This window comes from Chiloscyllium plagiosum, unplaced genomic scaffold (assembly GCF_037043375.1).
Source record: "Chiloscyllium plagiosum isolate Xiang-an unplaced genomic scaffold, Cpla_swu_hap1 HiC_scaffold_24, whole genome shotgun sequence".
In the NCBI taxonomy this organism is placed as follows: Eukaryota; Metazoa; Chordata; class Chondrichthyes; order Orectolobiformes; family Hemiscylliidae; genus Chiloscyllium; species Chiloscyllium plagiosum.
Genome location: NW_028270162.1, coordinates 44,555,629 through 44,574,685, shown reverse-complemented (window position 1 = coordinate 44,574,685; position 19,057 = coordinate 44,555,629). Strand labels below are relative to the sequence as shown.

The window sequence follows — 19,057 nt, the reverse complement described above, 5'->3', positions numbered from 1 at the left end:
GTATTCACATCGGTAACAATGTCCTATTCCTGAGTGAATACTGACAAAAAGTATTCATTCAGTGTCTCCCCAATCTCTTCAGCCTCCACACGCAACTTCCCACTACTATCCTTGACTGGATCTATTCCTACCCTAGTCATTCTTTTATTCCTGACATACCTATAGAAAGCCTTAGGGTTTTCCCTAATCCTATCAACTAAGGACCTTTCATGTCCCCTCCTTGCTGCTCTTAGCTCTCTCTTCAGGTCCTTCCTGGCTACCTTATAACTCTCAATCGCCCCAATTGAACCTTCACGCCTCATCTTTACATAGGCCACCCTCTTCCATTTAACAAGGGATTCCAATTCCTTATTAAACCACGGCTCCCTCACACAACCCTTTCCTCCCTGCCTGACAGGTACATACTTATCAAGGACACTCAATAGTTGCTCCTTGAACAAGCTCCACATATCAATTACGCCCTTGCCTTGAAGCCTACTTTTCCAAGCCACACATCCTAAGTCATGCCTCACCGCATCATAATTTCCCTGCCCCAAGCTATAACTCTTGCCCTGCAGTGCACACTTATCCCTCTCCATCACTAGAGTAAAAGTCACCGAATTGTGGTCACTGTCCCCAAAGTGCTCACTTACCTCTAATTCTAACACCTGGCCTGGTTCATTACCCAGAACCAAATCCAGTATGGCCTCGCCTCTTGTTGGCCAATCTACATATTGTGTCAGGAAACCCTCCTGCACACATTGGACAAACACTGACCCATCTAACGAACTTGAGCTATAGCTTTCCCAATCAATATCAGGAAAGTTAAAGTCCCCCATAACAACCACCCTATTACTTTCACTCTTCTCCTGAATCATCCTCGCAATCCTTTTTTCTACATTTCTAGGACTATTAGGAGGCCTGTAAAAAACTCCTAACAGGGTGATCTCACCTTTCCTATTCCTAACCTCAGCCCAAACTACCTCAGGTGGCGAGTCTTCATCCATCGTCCTTTCCACCGCTGTAATACGATCTTTGACAAGCAATGCCACACCTCCCCCTCTTTTACCCCCACCTCTGACCCTACTAAAACATTTAAACCCTGGAACCTGCAACAGCCAATCCTGTCCCTGTTCTACCCATGTCTCCGTAATAGCCACAACATCGAAATCCCAGGTACCAACCCACGCTGCAAGTTCACCTACCTTATTTCGTATACTTCTTGCATTGAAGTATACACACTTCAAGCCACTTTTCTGTTTACAGGCACCCTCCTTTGAGATTGATGCCATGTTCCTAACCTCCCTACACTCCAGATCCTGCACCCTAAAGCTACAGTCTAGGTTCCCATGCCCCTGCAGAGTTAGTTTAAACCCCCCCCAAGATCACTAGCAAACCTCCCGCCAAGGATACTGGTGCCCCTCAGGTTCAGGTGTAGACCATCCTGATTATAGAGGTCCCACCTTCCCCAGAAAGAACCCTGGTTATCCAAATACAGGAATCCCTCCCTCCTGTACCATCCCTGTAGCCACGCATTTAACTGTTCTCTCTCCCTATTCCTCGACTCTCTATCACGTGGCACGGGTAACAAACCAGAGACAACAACTCTGTTCGTTCTAACTCTGAGCTTCCAATCTAGTTCCCTGAAAGCCTGCCTAACATCCTCAGCCCTCCTCCTACCTATGTCATTGGTGCCAATGTGGACCACGACTTCGGGCTGCTCCCCCTCCCCCTTAAGGACCCAGAAAACACGATCAGAGACATCACGTACCCTTGCACCTGGGAGGCAACATACCAAATGTGAGTCTCTCTCGCCCCCACAAAACCGCTTATCTGTGCCCCGAACTATCGAGTCCCCAATTACTACTGCTCTGCTCTTTTCCACCCTTCCCTTCTGAGCAACGGGGACAGGCTCCGTGCCAGAGGCCTGAGCCCCATTACTTACCCCTGGTAAGTCGTCCCCCCCACAAGTATCCAAAATGGTGTATTTGTTCTTGAGGGGAACGGCCGCAGGGGGTCCCTGCACTGGCTGCTTCCTCCCAGTCCCCCTCACTGTCACCCATCTGTCTGCAATCTTTGGAGTTACTACTTCCCTAAAGCTCTAATCTATGACTCCCTCTGCCTCCCGAATGATCCTAAGTTCATCCAACTCCAGCTCCAGTTCCCCAACACGGTCTTGGAGGAGCTGGAAATGGGTGCACTTCCTGCAAGTGTAATCAGCAGGGACGACCATGGCATCCCTCACCTCAAACATGTTGCAAGAGGAACATTGCACTGCCTTCACTGCCATCCCTCTAAAAGTAACTGTTTTAAAAAAAAACTGGGTCTAAAGAATAGAACAAGCAAAATGCAGCACTTACCTACTTACCACAACGGGTGTTATTATTAGGTTAGAGGAGGAGGGCGGGTGGGAGGCACTACCTCTGTAGTGCCTCGGGTTCCTCTCCTGCGCGCTTTTATAGGGAAAAAACCTACCCGGCTGCCCCTCTGGTCTTCGTCACTTCCCCCTGCTGCTCCCGCTCTTTCTGTGAAGAGAAAAAAAAACACCGCTGCCCGCTACCGGTAAGTAATTTTAAAACAACCTGTCTCACCTTAGCTGTAGCCTTCCGGGTTCCTTTACACTCTGCTGCTGCTCGCACTCAAAATATGATTTCATGGCGACGATAATGCAGAAGATATTTTGATAATAATGAGCATTCCTTAACAATAATGAGTGTTCTAACCATCTCAAAGTTTTAGTGCAAGAAAATCAGTGAAAGGCATTTATTATTGATTACATTTCAACAGTTATGTAAGTTGTGTATACCAACATGCAAAAAAAAATTAAACCAAGGCAACACTGAGTTCCCTTGTTTCATCCTCGTGATAGTAATTGTGTTTTTGCAACACCATTGCAACTGCAGGTGCACCCAGATTCTTGGGGCAGCAGAAAATGTAATTTTATTTGTGCTCAAAGAAAGGTTTTAGAGAAATACATAGCATTATTTAAATCTTGCAATGTCTAATCCCTCAAAATACCTTCAAAAGCCCATATTCCTCCAACACCTTAAGTGTAAAGTCTAGGTTCCTTCACTTTTAACAACTCTTGGAGTAAACACTTAGGGAAGAAGTTTTCAAGTCTTCAAAGTCTATCTCAGTGTATCTTAATGGTAGCACATTGGTCAAGTTGGCCAAATCCTGAAGGTAGATAACACTTGTAGCATGTAAGTGTGACGTAATGATCATCTGAAGCAAGATAAAGCCCAGAAAGTTTCCCAATCTTTAGCAATGTTGTATAGGTCATTCTGCTATAACACACATTTCATTAACATGAATTTGCTTTAACACGATTGACGAATCGGGGACACTGTTTCTATAACACAAAGTTTTAAAGTATGAATTGGTTATAATGCAATTCCAGCCCCATTAGTTTAAATGGTGCTGCTATTATGTGATTTTCTGATAACATGGGATTGCACAAAAATAGAACTATTGCATTATAGCAGAACTGATTGTATGTGTGTACTCTGCCTTTAAGGATGTTTACCTTTAAGGAAGCCATGTATTATGCATATACAACATTGTGACTGTCTCTCAATGAATCTGCTGTAGGTGTGCAAGTTGCACACACAGTAATCAGTTGCACACACAGTAATCAATGCCTGCTTAATGATTTGAAATGTGTTCTACTATTTCAGATAAACTTACACATAGAGTTAGTCAATCCTTGATGAGCGATTTACTACTTGACCACTACTATCATTGAATCTCCCAGTGTTACGACACAGAAGTGAACCCTTCTGTTAATTAAATTAAACACCCAGAAAAGCTCAGCTCACCTCATAATCTGTTAAAGTGTGAGTGACAGAGAACTCTCAAATTCTACTACTTAAAGAAAATAATATCAATTTATTATTTAACTCCAAAAGTGAACATAAAACAACAATTATTCACAACTCGAAGCCACCCTTTCTCTTAACTGCTTATTACCTGCCTCCAACTTTATAACAATATACTGTTCCACAAAACACTTACTAAAATTACATCAATTTAATTTCAAAACCATACAGTGGTTGCCGTCTTTGGTGTCTTCCTTCTTCCAGCTAAAGATCTCCCTGGGTTGTCTTTTTTCTTTTACTGCAAAAAAAGATGTTTCATATGAAAAGGTCCCTTTGATAGAGAGTGTTTCAATGTCTTGGGCCTCTCTCTCGATGGCAAAATGCCAGCCTTTTTTATATCCCCATCATTGGATCATCTCATTTATTCGATGTTGGCAAAACAATAAATTCAAAATTGATTGGGTTTTAGTATCCTGGGGCATAATTTAAACTGATTGGTTAAATTTGAATTGTTGTCAAACAGCAACCAACTCAGGTAACTATTTCACAGCCAAATGTTACATATTTTCAATTTTCCAGTACACTCTAAGGGTCTGTTTCCATGTTGTACATCTCTATGACTCTATGACTCTTAGTGGAGAGCAGCATTCACTCTCTCTTAAAGGTAGAGGACATGCCTTCAACTTCATAACACCAGCATTAACTTCTTTGGAGTGGGCATGAGAGGATTTCATCACTAGACAAGGGGTACCATAAACTAGAGATGATTCTACTAGGCTAATAAACCTGGACATATGGTGGAGAGCTTTAACTTTTTGTCTTACTGGCAGTGAGCTAGCCTGTAATTTGTTGGTAACCTGAAAGAAAATATTAGCTCAAACTGAGTCACAGATCCTTGGGCCAACAGCATAGATTGAAGTTCTGCATCAAGATCCCATTTAAGTCCTGACACGTAAACATGTTCAGAAGATCATTCATGACTTTTGAATTTCTGATAATTAGATTAGATTATTTACAGTGTGGAAACAGCCCTTCGGCCCAACAAGTCCACACCGACCCGCCGAAGTGCAACCCACCCAGACCCATTCCCCTACATTTACCCCTTCAGCTAACACTATGGGCAATTTAGCCTGGCCAATTCACCTAATTTGCATATTTTTGGACTGTGGGAGGAAACCCACACAGACATGGGAAGAATGTGCAAACTCCACACAGTCAGTCGCCTGAGGTGGGAATTGAACCCAGGTCTCTGGCGCTGTGAGGCAACAGTCCTAACCACTGAGCCACCGTGCCGCCCAAATGCTTCTTTAAGTGCCTGAATGTGTATAATTTTTACAACAGCACCAATTTATCAGAATATAACAGCAAAGACTTCAGTTGCATGCTATGAGGAAAATGACAGTTTCTTAGACATTTTCTTACACCAGCAAGGCGAGGCAGATGCTACCTCAGAGAATGTGTGAAGATGGGTGGTTTTGTTTTGAAACCTAACCATTATTCCAATGATCCATAACTCTGCTGAATATTTAATGATGAAGGAATTGCTTTTTTCAACATTTCCTGCAAGTTAAAATGCCTCATGTAGTTTGGTATATTTAAGTTTTAAAAGTCCCTTTAAGATAATATTTATCTTTCGAGGTTTTTGCAAAAGTGATATATGTGACAAGTGAGTCTGCAACATTTTATAATTCACTGTTACAAGTCTGTTTATGTAAATGGATTTTAGCATACTTTGCAAAAGTGCAACATGTTAAAAATAGCATATGCAAGCCACTTGTAAACCGATGTGAGCTAACATAGTGTCATTGAGTCATAGAGAAAACTTGAACAGGTATTCCAGAATCTATTGTGAAATCTTCGACAAATTTTAAGTGGGGCGGCACGGCAGCACAGTGGTTAGCACTGCTGCCTCATAGCTCCAGAGACCCAGGTTCCATTCCCGCCTCGGGCAACTGTCTGTGTGGAGTTTGCACATTCTCCCCATTTCTGCGTGATTTCCTCTGGTTTCCTCCCACAGTTCAAAGATGTACAGGTTAGGTGAATTGGCCATGCTAAATTGCCCATAGTGCTAGGTGGATTAGTCAGAGGTAAGTAAAGGGGGGTGGGGTTCTCAGAGGATCGGTGTGGACCTGTTGGGCCGAAGGGCCTGTTTCCACACTGTAGGTAATCTAATCTAATATAAGTTCACCCATGGCACCTTTGCGTACTGTAACAGTACTCCTTATACTATAATTGAATGACACAATGCAAAGGAGAGTCTGGCATTATTTGCACTTGCAGAGGAAGATCACTACCACCCCAGAGGGTGTACAGGCAAGTGATGTTCTATGAAATGATGTGAAAGGGAATGTGTGTCAGATGACTGTGCTTCAATGAGGAAAGGAAGGGAGTTCAAGAATGTGGTTCGTCAACAACTTCCCAAAAGCAATTTGGGAGGAACAATAGCTGCTAACTTTGCCAGTGATGCCAACATGCTGTCAAAAAAAAAATGAGCAAGATCTGTAACTGGACCAGCTACATCAATGCTTTTGCAACAAGGGCACGTTAATTATCAAGTACTCAGTGCTGGATAGCTCACGTACTGACCCCCTAAATCATTCCCTAAATCTGCAGGCCACATTTCAAGAGAGGGACGGATTACCTTCACTTGCCCAGATGAGTGGAGCTGCAACAATACTTGAGAAATTCAAACTGATGCAGGACGAAACATTGTACGTAATGAGTGCCATTGTGAACAGATCCGATGGACACTAGCTACAACACTGGGTGACACTGACCCCCAACATATCACACACCGTCTTATTTTAGCCGATCCTTCATCGCCTCTGCACTGTCTTAGAATACACTGACAATACTCCCATCGCAAGGACTTGCGATAGCTTTTAGACATCGCATTGCAGAAGAGCTGTGATCACACTATAGGCAGTCCTGAATAAATTAATGAGAATTTTGCCAGCGATGGAGAATATTTATTCTGAGAGAAAGATTAGATAAGCTGGATGTGCTTTCCTTGGAATAGAAGGGGCTGTGGTGAGATTTAACGAAGATATATTAAATTATGAGGAGCCTAGATAGAGTGGATAGAAAGGACCAAAGAGGCCAAAAGCCAGGAGGCACAGGTTTAAAGTAATTGTTCGAAGGAATAGGTGGAAAAATGAGGAGTAATGGTTTCATCTAGAGGGTCATAGTTGGTTCAAACTCACAGCCTGAATGGTGGTCAAGGCAGAAAACCTGAGTGTATTTTGAAAATGCTTACATTTGTACTTGAGGTGTCTAGAGGGCTCTGGACCAAGGGCTGGATTCTGAAAAGGGACCAGAAGTCATTTAAGTTTAGCATGCACACAATGGACGGATCAATTTCCTTGTGAGCTGTTAACATTTCTGTTAGAAGATGCACCATCGTCTATTGTATAATATATTACTTAGATTAGATTACTTACAGTGTGGAAACAGCCCCTTCGGCCCAACAAGTCCACACCAACCCGCCGAAGCGCAACCCACCCATTCCCCTACATTTACCCCTTACCTAACACTATGGGCAATTTAGCATGGCCAATTCACCTGACCTGCACATCTTTGGAGGAAACCAGAGCAAACCCACGCAGACACAGGGAGAACGTGCAAACTCCACACAGTCAGTCGCCTGAGTCGAGAATTGAACCCGGGTCTCTTGCGCTGTGAGGCAGCAGTGCTAACCACTGTGCCACCGTGCCACCCACTGTGCCACCGTGCCGCCCACTCTTAACTGCTTCATCCAGACTTCCCCCTAAAAATATTGCACTTCCCTCTCCTTGAACAGAACCTAATTAACTATGCTCAATTGTTTACCTTGATATTTCTAAACATCCGAAGCCATTAGGATAGTCATTAACAAATTTATGAAATATTTATGACTCAGCTTTATAGCTGGTTTACTTTTTCCTGTATTTATGGTATCTTTCTAGAAGAAACAAAAAACTGATTTGATAGAGTTACCTTGAATGATATTTAATAACACTGTTATTTTGTAACTTTCACCTTTGGCTGCTTTATAAACATTGCAACCTGTGTTCAATGAGCCTCATAAAAGCTTATAGTGAATGCAAATTGAGACTTACTCCTTTTATCTCTTGGATGCTGTCTGTTGCATTGTCTAGCCTCTCGCTTTGGAAAAGAAAAGTACCAGATGAGGAGAGAGTGCAGTATTTTCCATCTGAAAGAATGTCTTAAAATGTCAATCTAAAGCAACTGAATACTATCATTATGCTGTCCCTCTAAGATATAAAAGTGGCTCAAAGGCTTTTTTTACATGTAAATTGCATGCATTTTGATGTGGAATGTGATCTTTCACTGCTTAAAATCAACAGCTCAATTTATTTTCCTCAGAGCCAGGCAAAACAAATCTTGTGATACCATTCTGGAAGAAAGCATGCTGTCTTTACTCAGTCCAGCCTACAGGTCTGTCCAGTCCCAAATCAGGTGATTGGCTATTGTGCGTTTCCTTAAATGACCTAGAAAATCTTAGTGATAAGGAGGAACTGAATATGCTGGGACTTCTAACCCTGGAGCGTGGAATGCTGAGGGGTGACCTTATAGAGGTTTATAAAATCATTCGGGGCATAGGTTAGGTGAATGGCCAAGGCTCTTTTTCCCAGAGTTGGAGAGTCCAAAACCAGAGGGCATTGATTTAAGGTGAGAGGGGAAAGATTTAAAAGGGACCTGAGGGGAAACATTTTCATAAAGTGGGTGGTGTGTGTATGGAGTAGGCTGCCAGAAGACGTGGTACAGGCAGGTGCAGCCACAATATTTAAAAAGCATTTGTATAGACATCCAGCAAGATGGCAGCAGAGTAGGACACTCTGCCCGGAGCTCCACCTGTCCTTTTCCTTTCTTTTCTTTATTTTTGTTATTAGCAATCCCTGAGCTGCACAAGGGGAAGCAAGTCCTGGAACAACGCGAGGGGAAGTGAGTCCCAGAGCAGCGTGAGGGGAAGTGAGTCCCAGAGCAGCGCAAGGGGAAGTGAGTCCCGGAGCAGCGCGAGGGGAAGTGAGTCCTGGAGCAGTGGAATTTCCCTTGGTGCAGCTGGGTGCCAGTGCAGAACGGACTAGAGTTTGGAGTGGAGCAGGACAGTTGTTGGACTGGGGTCTGGCGCAGGTAGTCAGACCAGGTGCTGAGCTGCTGCTATTTGAAATTCTTTACCGCACTGTTATGTCAATTCTTTAACTATATTCTAATTATCTTACTTCTAACTTATTTTTTAGACACTGTAAGTAATGTTCCCACTTTTCCTTTTATTCCTCTTTTGTATCCAAGATTTGTATCTAGGTACTTGTTCCTAAGATGGTGCCATTAGAAGGCAGCCATTGTAAAACCTTTCCACTGTACTTCTGTACTGGAGTACACATGACACTGAAGGATATTCTTTTACATGTACATGAACAGGAAAGGTTTAGAGGGATATGGACATAATGCAGGTAAATGAGACTGGTTAAGTTTGGGATACCTGGTCAGCATGAACGAGTTGGGCCGAACTGTCTGTTTCCATGCTGTACAATTCTCTGAGCCACTACAGATATACACTAAAATGATGCCAGAACACCATTGCCTTTTCAATGGAATTTGGATAATTACTGTTCATTTTGCAGGAAGCACTCAACATGATAAGATTGAATAGAAAATTATGAACGGGGTCATGTGACACACTGATAGTGCCCCTACCTCTGGGTCAGAATGCCGAGGTTCAAGATCCACCTACTCCAGAGATGGGCCACAACATGTCTAAAGAGGTTGTTTAAACCAATTCAGGGAAAAACTGAATGGCGTTGAAGGATTTTATGTTATGTTGTTATCAACTGATATTTGAGCTCAACATGCTTAAGGGTGAAAGGAAGTGGGTTTATAAATGTGATTACTTAGCCACCAAAGAATTCAGTTATGCTGTTAGGGTGATCTCAACTTCTATAAATGACAAAGTGCAAGCATCCAAGTTCAGCAGGTAATAGGAAAGCCAAAAGGAAAGTTGCCCTCTATTCCAAAGGGCATAGAATACAAATTAGGGAGATCTTGCTCAAACTCTACATGGTACACATAAGATCATAACTGGAAACTGTGAGCAGCTTTCGGCCCCTTATATAAGGAAAGATATACTGGCATTTGAGGCAGTCCAGGGAAGGTTCATTCCGTTGATATTAGGTATTGGGGGTGGGGGACGGGGGGAGGGCGCTGGCATATGAGGGGTTGAGTAGATTGGGTCTGCATTCCATTGAATGTAGAGGAATGTTGGATGACCTTGTTGATAGATAGAAGATTCATAGAAGACTTCACAACTAATCTTGGAGGAACTGTTGGGCGAAGTTCACAGCACAGAATCAGATAAGTAAATTGTTGTTTTAAGTCTGTCCAAGAGAAAGGCTGCAGTAGTGGGTACAGTGGATTCTTTCTTAATTATATGTTTTTGGAGATAAAACTCTTGATTAAACTTAAAATATAAGCCATAGCTATTAATTTAACCTGGGGCAGTGTTTGCAGAGGAATAAGACAGTGTTATTTTCTGGGTCTGTAGATTGTGAAGGAGCAAAAATGGCCTTTCCAGTGAGATGTACTTCTTGTCAGATGTGGGAATTTAAAGAGAGTTTAAGGGTTACTGTGGATTATATCTGCCATAAATGCTGTTGGATGCGAACCTTATCAGATCGAGTGGATCGGTTGGAGAGACAGATAGAAGCAATGAGGAATTTGCAACAGCAACAGTATGTGATGGATGGCAGATGTAGGAAGGGGGGAAAGTCTCAGATACAGTCACATAGATGGGTTAACTCCAGGAAGGGTAGGAGAGGTAGGCACCTAGGGCAGGAGTCTTTTGTGGATATACCCATTTCAAACAGGTATGCTATTTTGGAAAATGTAGAGGGTGATGGATTCTCAGGGGAACGTAGCACAGACAGCGAAGTTTCTGGTATTGAGACTGGCTCTAATACAACAAGGGGTACGTTGGCTTCGAAGAGATCAATTGTGTTAGGGGATTCTGTAGTCAGAGGTACAGACAGACGTTTCTGTGGCCAGGAGAGAAAAAGCAGAATGGTGTGTTGTTTCCCTGGTGCCAGGATCAAGGATGTCTCAGAGAGGGTGCAGAATGTTCTCACGGGGGAGAGGGGCCAGCAAGAGGTCATTGTCCACATTGGAACCAATGACATTGGAAGGGAAAAGGTTGAGACTCTGAAGGGAGATTACAGAGAGTTAGGTAGAAATTTAAAAAGGAGGTCCTCAAGGGTAGTAATATCTGGATTACTCCCAGTGCTACGAGCTAGTGAAGGCAGGAATAGGAGGATAGAGCAGATGAATGCATGGCTGAGGAGCTGGTGTATGGGAGAAGGATTCACATTTTTGGATCATTGGAATCTCTTTTGGGGTAGAAGTGACCTGTACAAGAAGGACGATTTGCACCTAAATTGGAAGGGGACTAATATACTGGCAGGGAGATTTGCTAGAACTGCTTGGGAGGATTTAAACTAGTAAGGTGGGGGGGTGGGACCCAGGGAGATAGTGAGGAAAGAGATCGATCTGAGACGGGTACAGCTGAGTACAGAAGTGAGTCAAACAGTCAGGGCAGGCAGGGACAAGGTAGGACTAATAAATGAAACTGCATTTATTTCTATGCAAGGGGCCTAACGGGGAAGGCAGATGAACTCAGGGCATGGTTAGGAACATGGGACTGGGATATCATAGCAATTACGGAAACATGGCTCAGAGATGGGCAGGACTGGCAGCTGAATGTTCCAGGATACAAATGCTACAGGAAGGATAGAAAGGGAGGCAAAAGAGGAGGGGGAGTGGCATTTTTGATAAGGGATAGTATTACAGCTGTGCTAAGGGAGGATATTCCCGGAAATACATCCAGGGAAGTTATTTGGGTGGAACTGAGAAATAAGAAAGGGATGATCACCTCATTGGGATTGTATTATAGACCCCCAAATGGTCAGAGGGAAATTGAGAAACAAACTTGTAAGGAGATCTCAGCTACCTGGAAGAATAATAGGGTAGTTATGGTAGGGAATTCTAACTTTCCAAACATTGGCTGGGACTGCCATTGTGTTAAAGGTTTAGATGGAGAGGAAATTCTTAAGTGCATACAAGACAATTTTCTGATTCAGTATGTGGATGTACCTACTAGAGAAAGTGCAAAACTTGACCTACTCTTGGGAAATAAGGCAGGGCAGGTGACTGAGGTGTCAGTGGGGGAGCCAGCGACCATAATTCTATTCGTTTTAAAATCGTGATGGAAAAGGATAGACCAGATCTAAAAGTTGAAGTTCTAAATTGGAGAAAGGCCAATTTTGACGGTATTAGGCAAGAACTTTCAAAAGCCGATTGGAGGCAGGTAAAGGGATGGCTGGGAAATGGGAAGCCTTGAGAAATGAGGTAATGAGAATCCAGAGAAAGTATATTCCTGTCAAGGTGAAAGGGAAGGCTGGTAAATATAGGGAATGCTGGATGACTAAAGAAATTGAGGGTTTGGTTAAGAAAAAGAAGGAAGCATATGTCAGGTACAGACAGGATAGATCGAGTGAATCCTTAGAAGATTTTAAAGAAAGTAGGAGTGTACTTAAGAGGGAAATCAGGAGGGCAAAACAGGGATATGAGATAGCTTTGGCAAATAGAATTAAGGAGAATCCAAAGGGATTTTACAAATATATTAAGGACAAAAGGGTAACTAGGGAAAGAATAGGGCCCTCAAAGATCAGCAAGGCGGCCTTTGTGTGGAGCTACAGAAAATGCGGGAGATACTAAATGAATATTTTGCATCAGTATTTACTGTGGAAAAGGATATGGAAGATATAGACTGTAGGGAAATAGATAGTGACATCTTGCAAAATGTCCAGATTACAGAGGAGGAAGTGCTGGATGCCTTGAAACGGTTAAAGGTGGATAAATCCCCAGGACCTGATCAGGTGTACCTGAGAACTCTGTGAGAAGCTAGAGAAGTGATTGCTGGGCCTCTTGCTGAGATATTTGTATCATCAATAGTCACAGGTGAGGTGCCAGAAGACTGGAGGTTGGCAAACGTGGTGCCACTGTTTAAGAAGGGCATTAAAGACAAGCCAGGGAACTATAGACCGGTGAGCCTGACCTCGGTGGTGGGCAAGTTGTTGGAGGAAATCCTGACAGACAGGATGTACATGTATTTGGAAAGGCAAGGACTGATTCGGGATAGTCAACATGGCTTTGTGCGTAGGAAATCATGTCTCACAAACTTGATTGAGTTTTTTGAAGAAGTAATAAAGAAGATTGATGAGGGCAGAGCAGTAGATGTGATCTATATGCACCTCAGTAAGGCGTTTGACAAGGTTCCCCATGGGAGACTGATTAGCAAGGTTAGATCTCATGGAATACAAGGAGACCTAGCCATTTGGATACAGAACTGGCTCAAAGGTAGAAGACAGAGGGTGGTGGTGGATGGTTGTTTTTCAGACTGGAGGCTTGTGACCACAAGGATCGGTGCTGCGCCCTCTACGTTTTGTCATTTAAATAAATGATTTGGATGCGAACATAAGAGGTACAGTTAGTAAGTTTGCAGATGATACCAAAATTGGAGGTGTAGTGGACAGCGAAGAGGGTTACCTCAGATTACAAAGGATCTGGACCAGATGGGCCAATGGGCTGAGAAGTGGCAAATGGAGTTTAATTCAGATAAATGCGAGTTGTTTCATTTTGGGAAAGCAAATCTTAGCAGGACTTTTACACTTAATGGTAAGGTCCTAGGGAGTGTTGCTGAACAAAGAGACCTTGGAGTGCAGGTTCATAGCTCCTTGAAAGTGGAGTCACAGGTAGATAGGACAGTGAAGGCGGTGTTTGGTATGCTTTCCTTTATTGATCAGAGTATTGAGTACAGGAGTTGGGAGGTCATGTTGCGGCTGTACAGGACATTAGTTAGGCCAGTTTTGGGATATTGCATGCAATTCTGGTCTCCTTCCTATCAGAAAGATGTTGTGAAACTTGAAAGGGTTCAGAAAAGATTTGCAAGGATATTGCCAGTGTTGGAGGATCTGAGCTACAAGGAGAGGCTGAACAAGCTGGGGCTGTTTTCTCTGGAGCGTCGGAGGCTGAGGGGTGACCTTATAGAGGTTTACAAAATTATGAAGGGCATGGATAGGATAAATAGACAAAGTCTTTTCCCTGGGGTCGGGGAGTCCAGAACTAGAGGGCATAGGTTTAGGGTGAGAGGGGAAAGATATAAAAGAGACCTAAGGGGCAACTTTTTCACGCAGAGGGTGGTACATGTATGGAATGAGCTGTTAGAGAATGTGGTGGAGGCTGGTACAATTGCAACATTTAAGAGGCATTTGGATGGGTATATGAATAGGAAGGGTTTGGAGGGATATGGGCTGGGTGCTGGCAGGTGGGACTAGATTGGGTTGGGATATCTGGTCGGCATGGACAGGTTGGACCGAAGGGTCTGTTTCCATGCTGTACCTCTCTATGACTCTATGACTCTAAGACTTGACAGGGTGGATGTGGAAAGGTTGTGGGAGTCAAAGGCCAGAGGGCACAATCTCAGAAGAAGGGGTCACACAATTAACACAGAGATGAGGATGAATTTATTTTGTCAGAGGGCAGTGAATCTGCGGAATTCTTTGCCACAGATGGCCTTTGAGGCTGGGTCATTCAATGTATTCAAGGCGAAGACAGACAGAGTTTTCACCAGTCGTTGACAATTGTCAGATCAGCTTTGATCTCATTGAATGGTGGAGCAGACTCGATGGGCTGAATGGCCTCCTTCTGCTCCTACAATTTATGGTCTAAAGGTCTCCTGATCAAGGAGCACATGGGCAGATTTGCAAAATGGCTGAAAATCCATTGCAGGTGGATTTTCTCCTGTTCCTTATCTCTGTTTGTTCTGGTGTCAGAGAGTTTCAGGCTGAGTGAATGAATTCCAACACGCATCATGACTCTTTCTGGCCTGTTGTGGGCTGTTTTCCTCTTGGAATGAAAGAGAGAGAGAGAGAGAGAGATAGAGAGAGGTATTATGGGAGATGGAAGTGGGTAGCACAGCTATGACTCTCAGTGCAGGTGGGGAGTTGACCAGAGAAAATGAGCATTGGGCATGCAGGGTTAATGGTGTTGAGATGGGTGAAGGTGAGTGGCGAAGCCATTGGAGGCAATAGTGTGAATGGTAGAGCCTTAGTAGGATTTGAGTAGAGTAGCAGTGATACAGTATGAGCTACCAGAGGGAAGATGGTGGCACTTAGGCTAGCAGACTGGAGAAGATCATTAACCGTTTTTTTATTTCATTCACTAAATGCGTTGTTAGCAACGTCAGCATTAATTATACATCTCTAATTGCCCAGAGGGCAGTTAAGCATCAGCCACATTGCTAAGTGTCTGGAGTCACATGTAGGCCAGACCAGGTGAGATTGGCAGATTCCATTAAAGAAACAGATGGGTATTTCCTACAATGGAATCATTAGAGTCTTAATTTCAGATCCTTTCATGGAGTTTAAATTCTACTATCTGTCCTGGCAGGATTTGAACCTGGGCCCTGGAACATTACTTGGGCCTCTCATTAACAGACCAGTGATAACAACACGAGGACATCGCCTCCTCATGTGCTGAGCTCTAGTGCGAGCCAAACTTACAGTGAGCTGAGACTGCTTTAACCTAGGTGGTAACCTCGGCCCAGCCTGGCATGGTCCAATCTCATGGCCTGCTGTGCTGGACGTGGAGGAAGAGGGATTCCCACCTGTCTGCCAGCCCACCCAGCAGGACCTGCTAAACACGGTGCCAAATACACCTGGACTGCCCCATGTCCTGGGCAAATATCCTTAACTGAGCAGGGCAGCTCCGCACTGACAGTATTTGCCCGTGCGCATAATGGGCTTTTAAAAACGGCATGTAGTACGATGGCATACAGACCTGAGAGGTTATTAATGAGGTGAGCTTGGTAAGATGCAGCAAGTGATCTCACTGGGCCTCAAGGTGGGAAACCCTCCGACAAACCCAATGCAAAGAAACATTTGTCAAAGAATAATAAGATTGGGCCCATTCCAGTCCTGAAGAAGGTTCACTGCACTCGAAAAGTTAGCTCTGCTTTCTCTCCACACATGCTGCCTGACCTGCTGAGTTGCTTCATCAACTTCTGTTTTCGTTTTAGATCTTCAGAGTCCACAGTCCTTTGCTTTTATATTTTGATTGGGCCAAATGTTTCTCCACGTAGTTTGAAACTCCAGCTTGTCTTTCTTGCTCGGTGTGCCCAGAGATTCAGTGTCGGGCACAGAGATCAAATTGCTTAGTCATGGTTAACATGCTAAATTTACATGCATTGCCATTAAACACTGAAGTTATTTTTAGCAGATGTTTCAGTCCTGGATACTTTACGTGGTTAAAAATAAAGCCTGTACTTTATGGATGATGTCGGATTAGAGTTAGTTATGGCAACATCATATTGCCAGTTTTCTAAATTCCAGTTACTCCACAATTCCATGGAGGGATTTAATTTTGACTTTACATGACAGTATGAAATGGGTGATAGTAATCAATGGAATTGATCTGTATTTGATTGTACTGAGCTGCTCACTGATCTTTGTAATGGTACTTGTTTGCTTAAGCCTGTGGGGTACAGCTTTAGAGTCCAGCCTCTGGCTCCACAGACATACAGAAGATTCTAGAATGCCCCAGAGACTACGCACATACTTCAAGTTCTAAGATATTTAAAGGTCTGTAAATAAACTGCTTGAAATTAGAACTAGAGTCATCTCTACATTGCTCTGAAATAGATCACAATGTAGAGCAACTCAGTACAAAAGCTCTGCTGACTTTTATTTCTCTTGACTTCACAGAATCACAGAATTGTTAAAGCACAGAGAGGGAACATTTGGCCTTTTGTATCTTCACTGATTCTCCAGAGGAACGATTCATTGAGTGCCACCCTCTCACCTTCTCCCTGTAGTCCTGCACTCTTCCTTTGAAGATAATCAACCAATTCCCTCTTGAAGCTGCCTTGATCCCAGTCTCAGGCGGTGCATTCAAGATCCCAACCCTCACTTGGTTTGAAATAAGTGGGAACGAAAATCCAGGGAGTTGTTAAATGAGCTGCGACGACTGTTACCCGTTTTACACAGAGTTCCTCATCCATCGGATTGTGCAGTACTAAAATCGAAATTTAGAACAAACATGCAAGGCATTGAATCACAATGAACAAAATCATGATGGCAGCACGGTGGCTCAGTGGTTAGCACTGCTGCCTCACAGCATCAGGGATGCTGGGTCGATTCCACTCTCAGGTGACTGTCTGTATGCAGTTTGCACATTCTCCCTAGTCCGAGTCAGTTTGCTCTTGTTTCCTCCCACAGTCCAAAGATGTGCAGGTTAGCTGGATTGACCATGCTAAATTGCCCATAATGTCCAGGGATGTGCAGGCTAAGTGGAATGGTTATGGGAAATACAGGGGGTGAGCCTGGATGGGATGTCTATTGGAGGGTCAGTGTGGACTCAGTGGGCCGAATGGCCTGCTTCCATGCTGGAGGGATTCTACGATAAGAATTTCCACAAGCTTTCATTTTCCAATGATAATTTCTCTGTCTCTTCCTTACCTGTGATATCAATAGTCTCGAGTTCAGATATAGTTCTCTGCAATGCAAACCCCGCATTTGCTTCAACTAAAGTCCGAAATGCTGTAAGGTATTATCACTTGAATCCTTAAGGTATGCTCCTAACAAATGTTTTCCCATTCAAATTTAGCAGATGCGTAGTTTGGATGTTCTTCATCAAAAAGGTTAAATCACTGAGGGAAAACCATTAAGCTCTGGAACACCCATACACATCAGTATAATTATTGTTGTATTTATACTGTATATAAATACAATTAAAGTATTGTGATATGTGCAATGGTGGATAGACCCAGGGATCAAAAATACTATTTTGTATCTAACTCAAAGGCCGTAAATGATCAGAGTTGCCTTAACCTGGAGTGCTTGTGTGTTATCATTATTTTGAGTTTCCTTATTAATTGGTGCTGTACTTTTATTTTACTTAACCTATTTTTCAAATCAACCTGTTCAGAGACGTTATTACACACCTCTGGAGCAGATGGGACTTAAAATTGAGCCTTTCAGACTGGAGGTAGTGACAGTACCACTGCACCACAAGAAGGCCTGAGGTACGCTGTATTAGCAGGAGAGGAAAGCAGTGAAAGTGAAGGGTGGTTATTAGCTAATGGGTGATTGACTGAATGGACACCAAGAGAGCTGTGGCCAAGTCTAACTCCATTGACTCCAACAGGACAGCCTGTTAACTCAGAGCCACCACAGTACTCAGCAACCTGCCTGGTCTGCAGGTTGGAAAACAGTCGATCTATGGGAAAACTGGTGGGATTCCAATGTAGGGGGATGGGAATACCAGAAAAGACAGTTTCTCAAGTCAACATGGAATCTAATGAGAAATAGAAGCAAGAGCCAGTCACTCAGGAGTCCATCAAGTCTACTTCACCACTTACAGTGATCACAGACAAACATTGGTAGCCACTTTTCTAACACATCCCCACATCCATTGCTTCCCTTCTGAGTGAAAAAGGTTCTCCTAATCTCAGTTCTAAATGGTTGACTTTTTAACCTAATCCCTAGTTTTACACTCACTAGCCAATATAAAACAACCTCTCAATGTCTATCCTGTTGAGGTATTTTATTCATTTCAACAATATTACATTCCACACTTGTAAACTCCAGAAAATATAATTCGATTCTACTCAATTTTTTTCTAGGTCAACCCTTTTGTATCAACCAATCGAGTGAACTTTTGTTGCACACCTTTGAAGGCAGGTATGCTTTTCCTTCAGAAAAGATCAAGACTACACAAACATATGGTATAATTTGCTTGTGGTCCCTTTGACTGCCTTGTTAGATGGCATTGAATTGAGAAGGAGGTGCAAAATGTTCAATCCAATGGTCTGTTGTTCTCCTTCTAACTACAGTTCCAGCGCCCAACCAGAGAATGGTATCCATGCCAACTTCGCAGGATTCAGTAGGACAGCCTTTTTTGATTGGAGTAACAGAGCTAAATCAACAAATAATGCGAATGGGCCACTAATCATTAAAAAAACAGATTTTTAGTGCAAAACGTGTTGCTGTCTTTTGAGTTATGTCATTGAGTGTTGATAAATATTATGTACATTCATTTCAACTTTTTATATCAATGTTTGATTCAGATTAGATTCCCTACAGTATGGAAACAGGCCCTTCAGCCCAACAAGTCCAGACCAACCCTCCAAAGAGTAACCCACCCCGCCCAAA

At 43.2% G+C, this 19,057-nt stretch overlaps 1 long non-coding RNA gene across 1 annotated transcript; it reads right to left on the bottom strand.

Annotated features, from left to right (window-relative positions):
- Window positions 1-752: 752 nt before the first annotated feature.
- LOC122562481 (uncharacterized) lies at window positions 753-16,014 on the bottom strand. The gene is made up of 4 exons (XR_006315327.2): window positions 15,687-16,014; window positions 7,895-7,989; window positions 7,054-7,099; window positions 753-4,095 (listed from the first exon to the last, which is right to left on the bottom strand). It is a non-coding gene; the product is annotated as an uncharacterized LOC122562481 (long non-coding RNA).
- Window positions 16,015-19,057: the final 3,043 nt, after the last annotated feature.